Below are 22,238 nucleotides of genomic sequence, written 5' to 3'. Positions count from 1 at the left end.
GCATGTTTTATAGTTTTGGTAGTATAATTGCTTAGGCTTTTATCTTTGTCTCCAAATCCGTTTAGAAGGCTTGCCTTTGCCTACTAGGGGTAACGTGCACACACACACTTTATTATTGTGCCAAATTGTTTTGTAAGAAAAGTAGAAAAGGCTTAGTGATTTTTACTTGATAGGGCTTGGTTATTAAGTGATTCTTTGTAGTCCACCTCCCCTTGAAAGTTCACTTTGTACACTTAGGCCTTTTCCTACCTATCTTGCACCTTGAAAACCCTTTTTGTGAAAACCTTTTTATCACTCACTCTTTGTGAAAACCATTTCAAACCCTTTTTGAAAACAACTTTGTGAAAACCTTTTTGGATCAAAGATGAGTGATCATTCTAGTGTCCATGGTCATTGTAGACCCCTAAAATTGTCCGGGTCGGAAATAAAGCTTGAAGACTCTCGAAGACTGAAGGAAGATCAGCCAGAAGGACTCATGGAAGGCCCTAGGAGGGTTCTCTGTAGGTCTAGAGGTCTTAGAATAGCTTAAAATAAGGAAGTGGAGGGAATGAAGCCCAATACGGCCGTACCGAACTTAATACGGCCGTATTGAAGCTTCAATACGGCCGCAGTGAACTCAATACGGCGTATTGAAGTTTCTGAAACTTCAATACGGCCGTACTGAAATCAATACGGCCGTATTGAAGCTTCAATACAGCCGTATTGAACTCAATACGGCCGTATTGAAATTTCTGAATTTCAATACGGCCGTATTGAACTCAATACGGCCGTATTGAAGTTCAAAAATTTCAGTACGGCCGTATTGCTTCTGTAGGCCGTATTGCGCCTATTCCCTATAAATATGACGTCAATTGGACGTCATTGGACACTTTCACACTCAGTTTTGACTCCCTCCTTGAGTATTCTGGGGTTTTTGAGCAGTGTTCTGCCCTAGAAATCTCTCTGGGAGTCGATCCGACGAAGTTCTGGAATTCCGAGCACTTAGCTTGGAGATTCGAACCTAGTCGAAGGGAAATCCTCCGGATTTCCATAGTCAGAAGTTTTTAGGAAGGAGCGAGCGAGCTTGTAGAGCGAGGGAACGCCAAAAAGCTTCCCAGTTTTACTCAATATAAGCACGCTTCAAGAGGTTTCTTCTTAAATCCTTCCTTTTACTGCTTTCTGTGTGCATATTTAAACTGTCATCATGTAGATAGTTAATTTATAATCGCTTATAATAAATAGGGGTAATTTAGTAATTTTACGCTATTATTTTAGAAATAATCTGTCATAGGGAACCCGAAAGGGGCGCTGTGGGGTGCTAACACCTTCCTCACGCGTAACCGACTCCCTTACCCAACTCTGGTTGTGATGGCCAAAGTTGATTTATAAAATCAATTGCCTTATCCCTTTTTCCAATGTTTTGAGTAAAACATTGGTGGCGACTCCACGAACCCTCCTTTTGCGAAAACCACTAATCCATGGAGGGTCCCGCTTGGGATTAATATGGATTGGTGAGACTTTTAATAAATTGGATAAGATCGACAAGGTCTCAGTTTGAGAACAAGTCGTTCTAATAATCCAATACATTTTTCAAAACCAAAATAATAAGCGAGCTCGACCGTCTTCGCGACCGCCGAGGCCCGTTCGGGCCGGTGGCGACAGATGGCGACTCCGCTGGGGAAGCCTTGAGAGTCAATCCCATTTAGTGATGGATTATTTTCAAAATAATAGTCTAAAATTACTTCACTACCCCTTACTTGTATGTTAACATGATTTATTATATGGCTTTAATAACTGTTGTTTGTTTAATTTCCGCAAATTGTTTGAAATACAAACTGTACACAAACCTTTGCACACAACAGTTCCCTCTATACCCGGGGGCATGAGTGGTAATCCATAGGGAGTGGATGTTAGTACGGCCGGTTGATGGGTTTATAGGAGCCTATGAGACCGTTGTCGGAAAGCATCACTCAAGGTGATAACCATGAACTTAAGTCCGACGGTGCGTTGGAACTTTCCATCAACCCACGACGAGAGGAATTGGGTCCCTATAATGGGGGCACCTTGGGGGCCTTTGACCAAGTGAGAACAGTTAGATCCTCCTTGAATATGCACTTTTCTGCAGGAGACCCCTACCTCGTGATTCGCTCGTGACTGTTCGTGGATGAGTGAATTGTTTGTGCTTTTTTATGTGACATTGTATGAGCATACATTTGCACCTTTTAAACATACAACATTCTTTTTTAAATAAAAAGAATAAATAGAAATAAAGATCTTCTAGTACATGGTGTTAACATCTACCTTCATTGCATTCATATAGGTAGTTTCCCTTTTCACCCAAAAAATACAAAAAAAAGATACAAAATATTCAAAAGAAAAATATGTATTTACCCAAACCAAGCAATATCATGCATCATCTTAGGAAAATCCTAAAAACATGATAATGCTTAGTTCAATAAACACAATGCATGCATATTCAACATCATCATCTCATGCATATAGATCATGGAGGGATCTAGGAATCATTCATTTCATACATCCCTCCTAGTAATTCAGTAATAAACATAAATAAAAAGAAAGGATTAAATCGATGCGTATGTTCAAAAATGGATCGCACGCCGTTCGTCATCAAGTGTAAGCCAACAACCGCGCCAAGCGAGCGCACATCAACTCCGTTGTTGGTAATCAAGACGAATAAAGGGGAAGGTCCGACACCATTAAGGATCACCGCTCTAAGACCTTTCCCCTACGAATCAAATAAGGCTGTGCCGTGGATATACGACATCCACTCTTCTGCCGACAGCGATATCTCCAACATCGCTGGACTTGGGGGCATGACTAGGAGTGGCAGGATCTACACTCCCGAAGATCTTCATGATAAAGCCCCCAAGAATAAAGAAAAAGAAGAAAAGAAAACCGAGGAAAAAGAATCCGAGGAGGAGACTGACAAGCTGTTAAAGTTTATCCAACAGAGCGAGTACTCCATCGTGGATCAACTTCATAGGACGCCAGCAAAGATTACGCTGTTGTCGTTGATCCTAAGTTCCGAACCGCATCGGCAAGCTCTGTCGAAAGTCTTGAACGAGGCATACGTGTCGCACACTATCTCCCAAGACGAGTTTGAGGGGATTGTTAGTCACATCAAGGCTAATGATCACCTCACCTTCATCGATGAAGAAATCCCCGCCGAGGGATCAATCCACAACAAGCCCTTGCACATCTCTGTAAAGTGCAAGGAGTATCACATCGCTAAAGTCTTGGTAGATAATGGATCTTCCTTGAATGTGATGCCAAAAAGAACGCTCAAGCAATTGGCAATCAAGGGAGTCCAAATGCGCCCGAGCAACATGATCGTTCGAACCTTCGATGGATCTAAGAGAGAAGTAGTGGGAGAGATCAATCTTCCAATCCAAATTGGACCCACTATCTTTAATGTCGAATTCCAAGTGATGGACATTACTCCCGCATACAGCTGTCTCCTCGGCCGACCTTCGATTCATGATGCGAAAGCTGTTCCTTCTACGCTCCACCAGAAAGTCAAGTTCATAATGGGTGACAAGCTGGTGACCATGCAAGCTGAAGATGACATACTCATCAGTTAGCCATCCACCATACCTTACGTGGATGCAACGGAGGAAGCTTTAGAAACCGCCTTCCAAGCATTGGAAATCGCCAATGTCGAAACGTTTCCCCGAGAAATAAAGAAGGTAGCTCATATGCTCACAAAGAACGGATACTTGCCAGGACAAGGATTAGGCAAGGACTCCCAAGGAATCCCGGAGCTACCCATTATCAAGGATAATCCGGGGAAACAAGGGTTAGGATACAACCCTTATAAAGATCAAAGAACGAAGAGGAATCAAGATCCTTCTCGACGTTCTTTAAGCCAGATCTTTAGGAAGGCCGGTTCACAAGCGTCAAGGCCGGTCGTCGTCATCAAAATGTTTTTCTCCTTCTAATAGGAATGTGTAAATTCAGTGACTATTAGAGATCACTCCTCGGGGACAGCCCGACCCCCGAGCCTCGATAGGGCACATGTTTCCATTATGATTATAATAAAATCATTCTTCATTAATTCTTTATTGCTTCTTTTCTCGCTTGCAATAAAATTCTAGACCACATTATTTTAACCCTGTTTGAATAAACATGAATGAGGTTAAAATCATCTTAATAATAATAAACCCACATCATTTTCATGTGGAAGTGTGTGTGTCAACTTGGAGCACCTTTTCTTGGCCTCAATAAGTGCCGTCATGGATAAAAGAAATCCATTCAGGATAAAAATCCTAAAAAAACAAAAAGCTCGGCAGGAAACCCAAAAAGGGGGCTGCACAAAAATAAGAGCAAAAGACCCGCTAGGAATCCCACAAAAGGGTGACCTAGGCAAAAATTAGGGTTACAAAATAATGAACAAAAACAAAAGCCCGCTAAGACATCACAAATGGGTGTTTTAGGCAAAAGTTAGGGCCATCAAAAAAGAAAAAAAACAAAATAAATCCATGATGGTACCATCAATTGAATTCAACAAGGGGCTCAAGAAAAGCTATCCAAGTTGTCAAAACACAATCATTAATAACCAAGATGTGCTTAACTTCATAAGTGTTTAATCAAACTAACCTAAACACTTGAGCCTACCATTGGCCAGCCATTCTTACAAAAACCATTTTTCAAAAATAAAATAATCCCCTCTAAAACACAAACTTTTGAAAAATATACCCTTTCCTTCTTTTCTCTCTTGTCCCAACGATTTTTGAATAATCTAGTGGAAACATGGAGATATAGTGGTCAATAGGAGGGTTGACACATCTTCTAAAGAAAGGGAAGAATCATTTGGTTGATGACACCAAAATCAAATATGCATCATTCCTCGGTAACAGAAATCGGCAGAGCACAGTCCGTCTGGAGGAATGGCAAAATCCAAACACAAAAATGCATCGGTTAATTCTTTTGAAAAAAGAATCAAATAGAATTAGGTGCATCATACTGCATACATGCATACAGATGATAGGTGTACTGGAAGATCACTTATTCTCTGTTTATTGAAAAAACAAAAAATATAAAAAAAAAAAAAAAATATATAAACTTCAGAAAAACAATACGCCCGTATCGTGCCCGTACCAAAATTAGGGTTATGAACAAATTTTCAATTCAATACGGGCATACTGAAATGAATAACGGCCGTATTGGCAATAACAGAAATCCTCCCTCACATCAATGACAAAATTCCTCCAAGAAGAAGAGGATAGGGGAAGCCATTCATTTTTTCCAAAAAATAAAATAAATTAAACTTGCATTTTGTGCATCGCGCACAATTAATTGCACATTCAAAGACCTCATCATGAGGCAATTGCATAAAATAGAAAAAATAGAAAATTGCTTGTGTATGACAGCAGTCAACAAAAGCCGAAAATGAAAAAAGGCAAGGATATAGAAAATCCAACAAACAGATTGCACAGAATAACTGAGCCTGGAGAGGCTTGCCGAAAGAATACTCTCAGAATAACTGAGCCTGGAGAGGCTCGCCGAAATAATACTCTCTCAGAATAATTGAGCCTGGAGAGGCTTGCCGAAATAATACTCGTACAGAATAATTGAGCCTGGAGAGGCTTGCCGAAACAATACTCCCACAGAATAATTGAGCCTGGAGAGGCTTGTCGAAATAATACTCCTTCAGAATAATTGAGCCTGGAGAGGCTTGCCGAAATAATACTCCTACAAAATAACTGAGCCTGGAGAGGCTTGCCGAAATAATACTCTCTCATAATAACTGAATTTAATTTCTTTAGCACTTTTAATTTCTGTACAGAAAAAGCCGAAAAACAACAAAAAAGGAAAAAATACAGAAAAAGCCAAAAAATGACAAAAAAGGCAAACATACAGAAAAAGTCAAAAGTCGACAAAAAAAGACAAAGATTTCACATCTTTCAGAATAACTGAGCCTGGAGAGGCTCGCCGAAATAATACTCTCAGAATAATTGAGCCTGGAGAGGCTTGCTGAAATAATACTCTTTCAGAATAATTGAGCCTGGAGAGGCTTGCAGAAATAATACTTCCTCAGAATAACTAAAGCCTGGAGAGGCTTGCAGAAATAATACTCCCCCAACTGTATAGAATAATTGAGCCTGGAGAGGCTTGCTGAAATAATACTCTCATCAGAATAACTGAGCCTGGAGAGGCTTACTGAAATAATACTCTCTCAGAAATAACCGAGCCTGGAGAGGCTTGCCGAAACAATACTCATTCAGAATAATTGAGCCTGGAGAGGCTCGCCAAAATAATACTCCACATCAAAGAATAATTGAGCCTGGAGAGGCTCGCAGAAATAATACTCCCCAGAGGGAACCTCAGCTCAAGCTCACGGAAAAATCCCCAGCGAGAGCTATCAAAGCAAAATCGACGCAATCCCCAATGGAAGTGCGATCATCCAAACAGTATATACAAATCAAAGGACTTAACACTTCCTCAGTGGAAGATAGCTCTCCGACTCAAAGTGCTGAGCGAGGCTAAGCCTGTAGAGGCTTCCTAAATAATACTCTGGGATACATAAGATCCCTCATTCCCCAGTCGCCTACTCAGAGGCATCCCTACAAAAGGAGAAAGATAAAAAATATCAATAAGTATTCCCCAAGCGGAATTTGGCACTCAGCCGAACACTGAACTCCAATTCCTCAGGCATCCCTACAAAAGGAGAAAAAATAAAAAATCTCAATAAATATTCCCCAAGCGGAATGCGGCATCCAGCCAAGCATCAAACATCAAGATTATTTGCCTAACAGAAGAGGCCAGTCAAGAAATGAATGACAAAATCCCCAGTGGATAAACAGCCTACATAGAGGCTACAAAATCAGAAAATTGAAAAGAGTCACCCGAATAAGGATAACCGGGATACTCCACCAACGTCCAAAGGACGTCAGCCAATCATAAGGCACTGCTCAGAAAGAGCATCTTCGTGTCTACACCCCAAGGAAACAGAAATTCCTCAATGGGCGCCAACTACTCAATGGAAAGTTGGGACACAAGAACCTATGAGTAACTGCACATCCCCTAGACGGATCCCTGCGTTATCCAGCCCTCAGTGGCACAAAAATCAAAAATAATCGTCGAAGCAGCATCGTGGACTGTGGAGACAAAATCAACATCCAGAATCCCCAGCGGATAACAGCCTACACAGAGGCGACAAAACCAGAAAATCAAAAAGAGATACCCGAATAAGGATAAACCGGGATACTCCACCAACGTCAAAGGACGTCAGCCAAACATAAGGCATCGCTCAATTCAAGGAGAGCATCTGTGTCTACACCCCAAGGAAACAGAAATTCCCCATGGGTACCAACTAAGCAATGCAAGTTGGGGCACAAAAACCTATGAATGACAGCACATCCCCTGACGGATCCCTGCGTTATCCAGCCCTCAGTGGCACCAAAATCAAAATCAAACCGTCGAAGCAGTATCGTGGACTGTGGAGACAAAATCATCTCAAAAGCCTAAGAGGCAATACTTAGCTACCCAGTTGTCGAGAGCACCGAGGTATGCACAAGCCTGGAGAGGCAATACTCAGCTACCCAGTTGTCGAGAGCACCGAGGTATGCACCAGCCTGGAGAGGCAATACTCAGCTGCCCAGTTGTCGAGAGCACCGAGGTATGCACCAGCCTGGAGAGGCAATACTCAGCTACCCAGTTGTCGAGAGCACCGAGGTATGCACAAGCCTGAGAGGCAATACTCAGATACCCAGTTGTCGAGAGCACCGAGGTATACACAAGCCTGAGAGGCAATACTCTGCTACCCAGTTGTCGAGAGCACCGAGGTATGCACAAGCCTGAGAGGCAATACTTTGCTACCCAGTTGTCGAGAGCACCGAGGTATGCACAAGCCTGGAGAGGCAATACTCAGCTACCCAGTTGTCGAGAGCACCGAGGTATGCACAAGCCTGAGAGGCAATACTTTGCTACCCAGTTGTCGAGAGCACCGAGGTATGCACAAGCCTGGAGAGGCAATACTCAGCTGCCCAGTTGTCGAGAGCACCGAGGTATGCACAGGCCTGGAGAGGCAGTACTCAGCTACCCAGTTGTCGAGAGCACCGAGGTATGCATGAGCCTGGAGAGGCGACGACTAATACTCAACCTGGAGAGGCTACTCAACAATTTTCCACCGGAAGACACTACAAGTCAGAAGGTTGGCACATCACCCGGACAATTGGGTCAACTCCTTTACTTGTCAGCCGGTACACCAAAAGACCGTTTGACTAAGTAAAGGGGGGGCAGCTGTAGACCCCTAAAATTGTCCGGGTCGGAAATAAAGCTTGAAGACTCTCGAAGACTGAAGGAAGATCAGCCAGAAGGACTCATGGAAGGCCCTAGGAGGGTTCTCTGTAGGTCTAGAGGTCTTAGAATAGCTTAAAATAAGGAAGTGGAGGGAATGAAGCCCAATACGGCCGTACCGAACTTAATACGGCCGTATTGAAGCTTCAATACGGCCGCAGTGAACTCAATACGGCGTATTGAAGTTTCTGAAACTTCAATACGGCCGTACTGAAATCAATACGGCCGTATTGAAGCTTCAATACAGCCGTATTGAACTCAATACGGCCGTATTGAAATTTCTGAATTTCAATACGGCCGTATTGAACTCAATACGGCCGTATTGAAGTTCAAAAATTTCAATACGACCGTATTGCTTCTGTAGGCCGTATTGCGCCTATTCCCTATAAATATGACGTCAATTGGACGTCATTGGACACTTTCACACTCAGTTTTGACTCCCTCCTTGAGTATTCTGGGGTTTTTGAGCAGTGTTCTGCCCTAGAAATCTCTCTGGGAGTCGATCCGACGAAGTTCTGGAATTCCGAGCACTTAGCTTGGAGATTCGAACCTAGTCGAAGGGAAATCCTCCGGATTTCCATAGTCAGAAGTTTTTAGGAAGGAGCGAGCGAGCTTGTAGAGCGAGGGAACGCCAAAAAGCTTCCCAGTTTTACTCAATATAAGCACGCTTCAAGAGGTTTCTTCTTAAATCCTTCCTTTTACTGCTTTCTGTGTGCATATTTAAACTGTCATCATGTAGATAGTTAATTTATAATCGCTTATAATAAATAGGGGTAATTTAGTAATTTTACGCTATTATTTTAGAAATAATCTGTCATAGGGAACCCGAAAGGGGCGCTGTGGGGTGCTAACACCTTCCTCACGCGTAACCGACTCCCTTACCCAACTCTGGTTGTGATGGCCAAAGTTGATTTATAAAATCAATTGCCTTATCCCTTTTTCCAATGTTTTGAGTAAAACATTGGTGGCGACTCCACGAACCCTCCTTTTGCGAAAACCACTAATCCATGGAGGGTCCCGCTTGGGATTAATATGGATTGGTGAGACTTTTAATAAATTGGATAAGATCGACAAGGTCTCAGTTTGAGAACAAGTCGTTCTAATAATCCAATACATTTTTCAAAACTAAAATAATAAGCGAGCTCGACCGTCTTCGCGACCGCCGAGGCCCGTTCGGGCCGGTGGCGACAGTCATAATTCTCGTAGTACTAGGTCTAGTGTTAGGGATGAACTTAGGGAATTGAAAGAGTACCTAAGAAAAAAAGAAGAGGAAAATATAAAAAGAGAGGAAGAATTAAGAAAAAAAAAAGAGTTTGAAAGAAATAATGAAGAAATAAAAAGATTGCTTGAAAGACTAGTTGTGGGAGGAGAGGCTAGTGGTTCAAAACCAAGAGTCACTTCTCCTCAACCCTCAAGAGGTAAGGGACATGTGCATTCAAGTTTTCATGAGGAGGAAGGGCATCATACCCAACCTCCAAGTGATATCTTCTTTAGTAGTCATGACAATGATGATTACTATCAAAGACCCCAAGGTATCATAGAAATAGGGAGTCTTCCAATAGGGAACCTAACATCACTCTTCCCCCATTTCATGGCAAAGATAATGTTGAAAGTTATTTAGATTGGGAAATGAAAGTTGAACAACTTTTCTCTTGCCATGGAACAAGTGAAGATAGGAAGGTTTCTTTAGCAACCCTTAGCTTCCAAGGGCATGCTATGTATTGATGGACCTCCTTAGAAAAATAAAGGAGAATAAATCATGAGCCCCCAATCCAATATTGGAATGAGCTCCGTAGTGCCTTAAGAAGGAGGCATATTCCTCCATACTATGACCGAGAGCTTATGGACAAGCTACAAAGATTGAAACAAGGGTCCTCTAGTGTGGAAGAATATAGGCAATCTATGGAGTTGCTAATGATGAGGGCTGGGATTAGGGAGGAAGAGAGGACCACAATCTCTAGATTTCAAAGTGGTCTTAATCTTGATATAAGAGACAAAGTTGAACTTCTACCTTATAGGGATTTGAATGAACTAGTTCAACTTTGTTCAAGAGTGGAGCATCAACTTACAAGAAAACCTTTTCGAAAAGAATCCACTCCCTCTTATTCCAAGAATTTTAAGAAGGAGGGCCACTCTTCCCTACCTTATCCCAAAGAAGAAAAAGAAAAAGAAAAAGAAAAAGAAAAATCATCTTTTAAAGCACCTTTCAAAGAGTCTAAGTCAAGTGAAATCAAGTGCTTCAAGTGTCTTGGAAGAGGACATATTGCTTCCCAATGTCCTACAAAGAAAACTATGGTTTTAAAATCCCAAGACCACTATAGTAGCCTTGATGAAGCTACTTCTTCTTCCTCTAGTAGTGAAGAAGAAGCCATAGATTCCGAGGAAGAAATTTTACCTTGTGAAGGAGACCTATTGTTGGTTAGAAGGCTCCTTAACAACCAACCTAGTGAAATTGACCTATCACAAAGAGAGAACTTGTTTCAAAAAAAATGCAAGGTCTTAGAAAGCACTTGTTCTCTCATTGTCGATAGTGGGTTTACCTCTAATTGTTGTAGTACTAGATTGGTTGATAAGCTAGCCTTAACTACAAAACCTCATCCTAAACCTTACAAAATGCAATGGATCAATGAGGAAAGAGGTATTGTAGTTAACCAACAAGCAAGCATACCAATCTCTATTGGCAATTATAAAAAAGAAGTTTTGTGTGACATAGTGCCATTAGAGGTTAGTCATGTCTTGCTTGGGAGGCCATGGCAATTTGACAAGCACATAATCCATGATGGCCTCACCAATAAAATAAGTTTCCAACACTTAGGTAAGAAGTTTGTGTGGTGTCCTCTATCACCCTCTCAAGTGAATGAGGACCAACTCAAACTAAAGGCTAAGAAAGATGATGAAGAGAAAAGCAAAAACAAAAACAAAAAGAAAAGAAAAGAAAAAAAGAATTTTTCCTTTGAAGACAAAGGGCTAGGTTCAAAAGAACCTTAACCCTTGTGCCATCCTCCTTCTTTTGGTGCCAAAGAAAGATGGCAATGGAGGATGAACACCTTTTTAAAAGCCATCATTGCATAAAAGGCACCCAATCCCTAAGATAGATGATTTGGTGAATAAATTTCATGGGGCCAATAATTTAAATGGTGATGCCTCTTTGGCTCTCTCCTTTCCCTAGCACTTTCATTCAACAAATTGTGTACTTAAGGATTGCATCGCTAAAGTTTTAGTATTTTTTTACTTCCCTAATTGTGGTTTCACATCTTTTGAAGGATCAATGGAATGGAAGAGCTTAAAGATTTGAGGTCAAATCCTTCTCAAGAAGGAGGGTATGATGGAGGACCATCCTTGGTACTTCACTTCATGTGAGACCCATCACATGGTTCATGGTTATGGCCAATTTGAGTAGTATAGAATTTATTGCTTTATTCCAATTTTACCCTTGTATTTTGGGGTATTTTAGTCATAGGATTTATTTTCTTTGTATTTCCCATTTTTACCCTTGTATTATGGGGTGCTTTAGATGATTAGGGTTTTAATTTTGGGCTAGGGTGTTACATGAGGAGGTGACACATTTTTGGTGAGCATTGGACCTATTTTTGGTGTTAGAAAGGCTTAGGCCCAAGTGGAGGGCAAAGGTTGCATGGACTTATCATGCACCTAGAAATAGCCAATCTAACCCCTTAGATTCCATCCTTGGCCACCAAGTAGCATCTAGGGTTCATTTGGCATTTCATTTGGAGTGCATTTGCCTTGTGAATTTCGGCCATGCATTGCTCCAAATGCAACCCTAGATGCCTCCCCTCCTATAAATACCCAACACCCCACCACTTGTAAATACTTTGGATTATATGATATTGAGTGAGCTTTTATGCCTCAACATCTCTTCCTTAGTCACTAGGTTAACTTCGGCTAGCCTCCTTCATTCTCCACCCTTGGAGAGTGAAACCCTAGAGTGGCCTCCACCTATACTTGGAGTGAGCCAACCTTGAGCAACCAAACACCATTCACCTAAACATTTCCGCCACCCTAAACCTACTTCACGCCCATCTTCCTTTTCCCATCATAAGTCACCTTTTGTCTACCCTTTTGTGAGCCTAGATCAAGGGCAAGGTCTTCCCCCTTCATACTCTACATCCATCATGGAAGGAGGAAGCCATCAGTTGAGGCTGAGTATATTGCAGCTGGAAGTTGTTGTGCTCAAATTCTTTGGATGAAGCAACAATTAAGAGACTATGGAGTTGAATTGAACAAAATTCCTTTGAGGTGTGATAACACTAGTGCAATAAATCTGACCAAGAATCCAATTTTGCACTCTAGGACTAAGCATATTGAGATAAGACACCAATTTTTGAGAGATCATGTTCAAAGAAATGATTGTGCTGTGGAGTTTGTAGAGACAAGTAAACAACTTGCTGATATTTTTACAAAACCTCTACCTAGAGAAAGGTTCAATCAATTGAGAATTGAGTTGGGAATAATTAATGAATCAAGTTTGAATTGATTGTGTTGTGAGAATGAAAGTAAGAGATGTGTGAAAGATTATATTTGAAAGTGGCAAACAAGTCTTGGTAAAATTTGAGAAGTTAAAATTTTCAGAGAAGCAAATCTTCACTGGAATAATCGATTATCTTAAGATATAATCGATTATCTTAAGTGATTTATGGAAACAATCGATTCTCTTGGGAAATAATCGATTATCTGGAACATGAAGAATTCCAAGAGTTTCTGAAATAATCGATTATTTGGGCAATAATCGATTATCTGGTAAGAAGGAACTCAAAAGTCACTGTAATAATCAATTATCTTGGGTAATAATCGATTATCTGAGTAGTAGAATCTGAAAAGTCACTGGAATAATCGATTATTCTGTAAATAATCGATTATCTGGGGAGTATAAGGAAAAAAGACCTTCTGTAATAATCGATTATACTTAAAATAATCGATTATCCACATCAGAATGTGTTTTTAGCTGTGTTTTCTAATGCAAATAATCGATTATTTGCATAAATAATCGATTATCTGGGCGATTTTGTTTGAAATTTCCTGAAACGATTATTTACGCGCCAACCCTTAGACTACCCATAACTTTGATACCCACAACGTGCTAGGGCTTCAAAAACACTCTCATTCTCTCATTCTGATGGAAGAGCATGGGCTAAAGGCCCAACCACTAGAGCTATGGCCAGGAGGTTACTTGAAGATTTGACTGCTTCAGAGCTTGGTGGGCCCAATGGGCTTGGTGGGCCTAGGGTGCTTCTTACTTGGGCTTAATTGATTATACACCATGTTTAATTGTACTTTCTTAGTTTAGGAATCTATTTTCATGTTGGTCTTGTATTTTGACCATAGATTAGGGTTTAGGCTAGTTGGGCCTAGTTTTGGGCTTCATGGGCCTTTGGGCTTTTGGTACCCAATATTGGGCTCATTATTTTCCTTGTAATATTTCCTATTGATTGTATTCATTAGACCATTGTATTTAGGTCATTAGATTAGGTTTTAAGGAGGAATTATTAAAATTGAGGATTAGGCAACATTAGGTTAAATTTGACTTGCATTTAAGTTGAATTTGGAGTCACATTGTTTGCGCCACCTTGGCTGAACAAGTGTGACACAAATTCAACCCTAAATGCTAATCAAATTCAACCTAAATGGACACTAAACACCCATGTGACCGGACCTTGCATGTGAGTTAAGTTTTTGAATTCAAATTCAAATTTGAATTCAAAAACTTGGCGCCACATTAGGCTAGCACATTGGCGCCAAGTGTGAGCCATTTCCGGATGTTATATATGCTACCTCCTTAACCATTTGTACTACTTTTGATCATAATAGAAATTTGTGAGCCTTTGGCCGAGTTTCCTCTCTCAAAAGTCCCCTAGAGTTCATCTTCAAAACCCTAGGATTCCACATTAGAATCCTCCTCTTTGAAGTGTGCTTTCCATTGATGCTTGAGCTTGGATGCTTCCTTCCTAGTTTAGGTTGAGTTCATCTTGAGTTCGTAGCTGGCAAAGTGTTCATGAGTGAAGAATTAAGTCTCCATTGAAGAAGATCCGGCCTAAGCAAATCCGTGGAGAAGATCATCCATCACTTCTCCTAGGTTTGCTATCATTTTTGGTATCAAGAGCAAGGTCTTCAAGGAGATAAGTTCTTCATCTTGTTTGGTCCGAATATTTTGTGTTCTTTGTGTTCTTATGTTTGTCTTAATTGAGTTTCAATTCGGATCTATATTTTGATGCTATTGAGTTCATAGATCCATTGTTGATTGTCTTGAATTTTCTTCCATAATCAACTTGTAGGAACTATTTGCTTTGTGCTAATTTTGAGTTTATTTTGAGTCTCTCCATTCCTTGTATGTGTCCGTGATTGGACCTCATGCATTGCATTTAGATTTTGTTTTTAAATCTTTGTTTTGTCTTAGAAGTTTGTGTTTAGTCCTTACTTGTTGCAAATTCCTTGAATAGCATGTTTAACCTAGTTTTATTTTGAGTTTTGTGTCCATATATTGCTTTCGGTTTACCTATTGTTCTTGCCTCCTATATGTGCTTTTTCTTTTGCCTTATTGTGTTCATAACTTGCTATTAGTTCTAGTAAGTTTCTTTAGAGTTAGGTTTCTATTATGTTCTTAAGTTTTCAAATTACATTCCATTGAAAAACTTATAAAAATTTTTGTGACTTCAAAATTTCAAGTGTAAACCTACTTCTAGTGCACTCTTCTTGTGGATTCAAATTTTAAAAAAATTAGAGGCTGAAAACAGAGATAAAACAGAGCCTAAAGTGTTCAAAAGATCAAAAAGAAAAGAATTCAAAGGAATCCAAACCAAAAACCTAAAGACTAGTGCACTAGTTATTCAAGTTACTTGAAATTTGACCTAATTTTTGGCTGATTTGTATTCTCGGTTTCTATAGCTTGGAATCTTTAAAAATTTTGAAACAAAAGGCAAATATACTCTATGGACTCTTAATTTGATACTGGAAAAAGAAAGAATTAAAAAAAAAATAGAGAAAGAAAATTAAAAGGAAAAAGCCGAGAGGTATACAAGTTGAAAAACCTACTTGATTCCTTGTTATTGTTTTGGCTACTACTTTTGCTATACTTGTCCAATTGTCTTCAAATTTTTTTTGTTTTGTTCATCTATTCTAGTACCTATCTAGGAACTCTTCTCTCTGAGTGCTAGCTTTTATTTGGAGTCTTAATTTTCAGTTTTACTTGTTGAACTTCTTTGAGTCTTGTCATATACACATATTACTCTTAATTTTGGTATAAGCTTTCCAAATTGTGCTTTGTTGCTTGTCTAGTTTTCTTTCAATAATTTTCCTGTGCTGGAAGTGGCCTTAAATCCTTGCTCAAGGATCAAGCATTGCTCAACAAAGAGTAGGAAAAATTTTGGACACTATAATCACCAAATTTGACCTAATTTAGTGACCAAAATCCTCCTAAAACTCCTTCACTTGAGTGACCAATTCCTTCACCTTGTGAGGCAGCCACCTTAACCTCTTTGTTGTGTTTCTTTTGCAGGTCCAGGAGCAGCATATTGAAGGATTAGTGGTGGATTAACCACTTGGTTAAGTGTTAGAAAAGTTGAACACAAAACCGCCACTAATTGGTCACCAAAGCCGCCACTTTATTGCTTTTTAGGCTAGTTTAATTTTTGTCAATTCTCTTGTATTTTTAAACCAATTTGTAAAGCTTGGAGGGAGTATTAAGAAGCTGGTCAGGTATATCTACATCCTTGATAGACTCTCACGTGTAGTACTAGTGGAAGTGGCTTGGAAATTTCATATGTTTCAAGCTTCCACTTAGGATATCCGACTAGTTGCTTAACTTGCTTCTTTTAAGTTTTCTTGTACTTAATTTCTTTACTTTGTTGCCTATAAACGTCTAGAATTGTGTAGTTTTATTTGCTCACGTTTAGTTAAGTGTCAAAGACAAACAAATTGTGAAAAAGCATACAAAAATTTTTGTGAAAAGTTTTGAGGAATTGGAAATACCACAAAGGAGTTTAGTGATTTCCACTTGAAAAGGCTTGGTTATTAAGTGGCTCTTTGTAGCTCACCTCCCTTGATAGTGCAACTTGTACACTTAGACTTCCAAGTGCTATTTTCATTCCTAGAAAAGACCAAAAACATTTTATAACTTTTTGCATAGCATACAAATTCTTTTTGCTTAACCATGAGTCATCATTCTCAAGGTAGTAGTGACTTTGATACTCCTAAAAGTTTTGAAAGAATTGTCAAGGAGGTTGAAGCACTAAAACTTTGGAAAAATGATGAGATGCTTCAAAAACAAAAAGAGAAACTTGAAAAAGAAGTACAAATCATGGCTTTGGAACAAGAAATCCAAAAGATTAAGCAAAGAGAAGAAAAACTTTTAAAAAGTTTAAATAAAAATAAAAGTCCAAAAGGTTCTTCTAGGAGCTCAACCAAGAGCTCCAATGATTCTCAAAGCCAAGCTAATGATGGTAGTATGCATATGGATGCTTACTATCAACCAACACCTAGGAGAGTCATTAAAGAACACAAAGTGAGGGAATCAAGGGTTGATCTCCCTTACTTTCATGGAAAAGATAATGTGGACACCTACTTAGATTGGGAGATGAAAGTGGAACAAATTTTCACTTGTCATAAAGTAGGTGAGGAAAGAAAAGTTCCTTTAGCCACCCTAGCTTTTCAAGGACAAGCCATGTATTGGTGGACATCCTTGGAAAGAGAGAGAAGACTTCATAATGATCCTCCCATCACTTATTGGAATGAGTTAAGGAGTGCTATGAGAAGAAGGCATATACCTTCCTATTATAGTAGGGAGCTTATGGATAAGCTCCAAAGACTCCAACAAAAGGGTATGAGTGTTGAGGAGTATAGGCAAAAGATGGAGTTATATCTCATGAGGGCTGGGATAAGGGAAGAAGAAAGATTGACCATTGCTAGATTTCTAAGTGGTCTTAATTTTGACATAAGAGATAGAGTTGAGTTACTCCCTTATAGGGACCTTGATGATTTGGTCCAACTTTGTATAAGGGTGGAACAACAAAATTTGAGAAAATCCTCTTTTAAAGGTAAAACTCAATATAGCTCTTATGTTAAGAAAGACTACAAGAGGGAGAGTCACTTTGATTCCTCTAAGAAATTTGGCAAAGAAAAAGAAAAAGAAAAAGAAAGTGATAAAAATAAAAATATTGTCACTTCTAGTAGCAAAACTAGTGATATCAAATGCTTTAAATGTCTTGGGAGAGGACACATAGCCTCTCAATGCCCAACTAAAAAGGTGATGATTTTGAAGGGGCAAGACATTTATAGTAGTGTTGATGAAACTAGTTCCACTACTTCAAGTGATAGTGAATCAAGTGAGGAAGACCATTCCATTGAAAGTGCATATCCTTGTGATGGTCAACTTCTCATGATTAGAAGGCTTCTAGGAAGCCAACCTAATGAGTCTCATCTTTCACAAAGGGAGAACATTTTTCACACAAGGTGTAAAGTTTTAGACAATGCTTGTTCTCTCATTATAGATAGTGGGTCTTGTTGCAACTGTTGTAGCACAAGGTTGGTGGAGAAGCTTGGTCTTACTATTATTCCTCATCTGAAACCATATCAACTTCATTGGATTAATGAAGATGGGGATATTAATGTTAATCAACAAGTGAAAGTCAAGTTCTCTATTGGTAACTATGAAGACCAAGTGGTTTGTGACATAGTTCCAATGGAAGCTTGTCATATTTTGTTGGGAAGGCCATGGCAATTTGACAAGAAAACCATGCACAATGGTCTTACCAATGAAATTACTTTCACCCATAAAGAAAAGAAATTTGTACTTCATCCTTTGTCTCCTTCACAAGTGATAGAGGATCAAGTACAAATGAAAAAGAAAAGAGAAGAAGAAAAAAAAAACTTGAATAAAAAAAAAGAAAAGAAGGAAAAGAAGCATAAATTTTCAAAGAAAGATGAAGAGAAACCTTTTCCAAAAGAAGGAATTCAACAAGAACCTTTTAAAAAAAAAACTTTGATTGTTGAAAAACCTTCTTACATTCTTCTTTGTAAAGGTATGCTTCAGTGTCATAATTTAAGTATTGAACTTAATTCTTTATCTCCTCAAGTTTCTCATTTATTAAAAGAATTTGATGATATATTCCCTAGTGAAGGTCCACAAGGCCTTCCTCCTTTTAGGGGTATAGAACATCAAATTGATTTTGTGCCTGGGGTAAGTCTACCCAATAGACCAGCCTATAGGACAAATCCTCAAGAAACTAAGGAGATCGAGAATCAAGTCCATGAATTATTGAATAAGGGTTGGGTACAAAAGAGTTTGAGTCCCTGTGCTGTGCCTGTATTGTTAGTGCCCAAGAAAGATGGAAAATGGAGAATGTGTTGTGATTGTAGGGCCATTAACAATATCACAATCAAGTACAGGCACCCAATCCCTAGACTTGATGATATGCTTGATGAGTTACATGGTGCTTCCATATTTTCTAAAATTGATCTTAAAAGTGGTTATCACCAAATAAGAATTAAAAAGGGTGATGAGTGGAAAACTGCTTTTAAAACCAAATTTGGATTATATGAGTGGTTAGTTATGCCTTTTGGTTTAACTAATGCACCAAGTACATTCATGAGGCTTATGAATCATGTCTTGAGAGAATGTATAGGAAAATTTGTGGTTGTTTATTTTGATGATATATTAATCTATAGTAGGTCTCAAGATGATCATTTAGGACATCTTAGAGAAGTTATGATGATCCTTAGGGAAAACCAATTATTTGCAAATCTTGAAAAATGTACTTTTTGTGTGGATCATGTGGTTTTCCTAGGGTTCATTGTAAGCAAAAATGGGGTTCAAGTGGATCCCGAGAAAATTAAAGCCATTCAAGAGTGGCCAAAGCCTAAAAATGTTAGTGAAGTTAGGAGTTTTCAGGGTTTAGCAAGTTTTTATAGAAGATTTGTACCTAACTTCTCTAGCATTGCTTCACCCTTGAATGAGCTTGTCAAAAAAGATATTTTATTTGAATGGACTGCCAAGCATGACCAAGCATTTCAATTACTTAAAGATCAACTTACTAATGCACCCATTTTAGCTCTACCTAATTTTGAAAAGACTTTTGAGCTAGAATGTGATGCATCAGGAGTTGGCATAGGAGCTGTGTTATTGCAAGGAGGACACCCCATTGCATATTTTAGTGAAAAACTAAAAGGTGCCTCCCTCAATTACCCTACCTATGATAAGGAGTTGTATGCCTTGGTTAGAGCTTTACAAACTTGGGAGCACTATCTTGTGTCCAAAGAGTTTGTCATCCATAGTGACCATGAGTCACTTAAATATTTAAGAGGTCAAGGTAAATTAAATAAGAGACATGCCAAATGGTTAGAGTTTCTTGAACAATTTCCATATATTATTAAATTCAAAAAAGGAAAATCCAATGTTGTAGCTGATGCTTTATCTAGGAGACATACTTTGCTTGTGTCCCTAGGAACTCAAATTCTTGGATTTGATAATATTAGGGAATTGTATGAAGAAGATCTTGAATTTGGTGTTAATTATAAAAAATGTCAACAAAAAGCTTTTGATGGTTTCTATATGGCTGAGGGGTATTTATACAAAGAAGGAAGTTTGTGTATACCCCAAGGATCCATTAGGAAACTATTAATTAAAGAAAGTCATGAAGGTGGGCTTATGGGGCACTTTGGTGTTGATAAAACCCTTAGTTTGCTAAAAGAAAAATTTTATTGGCCCCATATGCGAAAAGATGTCCAAAGGCATTGTTTTAGATGTTTAGCTTGTTTACAAGCTAAGTCTAAAGTAATGCCTCATGGAACATACACACCTTTGCCTGTTGCTTCTTCTCCTTGGGTGGACATTAGCATGGATTTTGTGCTAGGTTTACCTAGAACCCAAAGGGGAATGGATTCTATTTTTGTGGTAGTGGACCGTTTTAGTAAAATGGCTCATTTTATTCCATGCCACAAAGTAGATGATCCAAGCAACATTGCAAAACTTTTCTTTAGAGATGTGGTTAAACTTCATGGGCTTCCTAAAACTATAGTTTCAGATAGAGATACAAAGTTTCTAAGCCATTTTTGGCGTGTCTTATGGTCAAGACTAGGAACTAAACTCCTCTTTTCAACTACTTGTCATCCTCAAACAGATGGCCAAACTGAGGTAGTGAATAGATCTCTGTCTACTATGCTTAGGGCAGTCCTAAAGGGTAATCACAAATCTTGGGATGAGTTTTTACCTCATATTGAATTTGCCTACAATAGGGTAGTTCATAAAACTACCAATATTTCTCCTTTTGAGGCTGTTTATGGGTTTAATCCTTTAACTCCTTTGGACTTGATACCTCTTCCAAATGTTGAACATTTCATTCATAAGGAAGGGGCTTCAAGGGCTGATTTTGTTAAGAAACTTCATGAAAGGATTAAAATTCATATTCAAAATCAAAATGAGAAATATGCAAAACAAGGAAGTAAAGGCAAGAAGTCTATGATCTTCGAGGAAGGTGATTGGGTTTGGCTTCATTTAAGAAAAGAACGTTTTCCAAATCAAAGGAAGTCTAAACTCAGTCCTAGAGGAGATGGTCCCTTTCAGGTCTTACAGCGTATCAATGATAACGCCTATAGACTTGATTTACCCTCTGACTATGGGGTCAGCACCACTTTTAATGTCAGTGATCTTAAACCTTTTGTAGGTGCTAGTGATGATGAGGAAGTGATGGAAGAACTTAGGAGGAGGCCGGATTGATGTAGCTTCCTTCAAGTCTTTCCCTAGATCTTTGTACTCCTAGAATCCTTCCAATGCTTGTGTAAGGCTCCAATGGAGGGAGGAACCTCACGGCCACCTTAAGATGGTGGAGAAGCCTCTCAAGAATGCGCCACTCTTGGTGAAAGGATAAGCATTCTTCAACCCGCCACACTTGTCTTTGGAAAAGTGATAAGAGATTGGTTTTGCACAAAGAGGTTTAGGACCTTTGGGAGGAGAGAAATCTGATCTCTAATCTGAATACTCAATTCTCATTAATGCCAAAAGTGTCATACAAGTGAAAATTTGAAGCTATATAGGCGTGGCCACCTAGGGGTTAAGCTAGACTAGATCATGGTTCACTAGGAACCATGGTTGGGTCCGTCCAACTTAGGGAGCAAGAAAAGGCTAGACCATGGTTCACTAAGAACCATGGTTGAGCCTTCCTAAACCGCCCTTGTGTAGGAGAGAAAAGAGGTCCAAGCATTTGGCCAAGTGTGCACCAATGTGAACACAAGGTGTGAACACAAAGGTGTGGACGGTTTTGATTGGTTTTATTTAACTCCACCCGGTTTGAAAATGGTTCATTTGGTTTAGTTAGGTTCATTCAATGTGAATGAAACCTAGCTAAATCAAATCTATGAAAAATTAGGAGTTAAATGAGTCCAATATGTAAAACCTTTATCCTAAGACCACATTTGGCTAAAATGCTAGGAGCACACTTTAGTCTACTAATGCCACTCCTATGCCTACTTCTAAAAAGAAAAAGGTGCCTCCAAAATACAAAGGCAAAACAATCCTATACAAAGTCTACTATATACAATATATACAATGGGACTACTCAAGATACTACTAAGGAGAAAAGTACACAATGCTCAAGGTGAGCAAGCACCTCCTCCTTAGATGTCTCTTCTAGCTTCCTTACCATGGACCTTGTCAAAGGTCCAATGGTCTTCATGTATTCCTCTTCCTTGGATGGTCCTCCATCATACCCTCCTTCTTGGGAAGGATCTGTCCTCAGATCTACCTCTTCATCATCCATGTTAGCATTCCCTCCTCTATAGAAGCCTCCTCTAGCCTCCTAACCATAGACCTAGTTTAGAGGCCTAATGGTCTTCATGTGTGAGCATCCTTGGATCACCCTTCACCCTTCTTGGTCTTACTTCTTCCAAAGGGATCCTTGGGGATTAGATTTCCATCATACCCTCCCCCTTCGAAA

Source organism: Cajanus cajan, chromosome 5, assembly GCF_000230855.2.
Source record: "Cajanus cajan strain Asha chromosome 5, NIPB_CcT2T_4, whole genome shotgun sequence".
Lineage (NCBI taxonomy): Eukaryota > Viridiplantae > Streptophyta > Magnoliopsida > Fabales > Fabaceae > Cajanus > Cajanus cajan.
The sequence above is the reverse complement of the archived record's forward strand: the minus strand, read 5'-3'. Positions refer to the sequence as shown.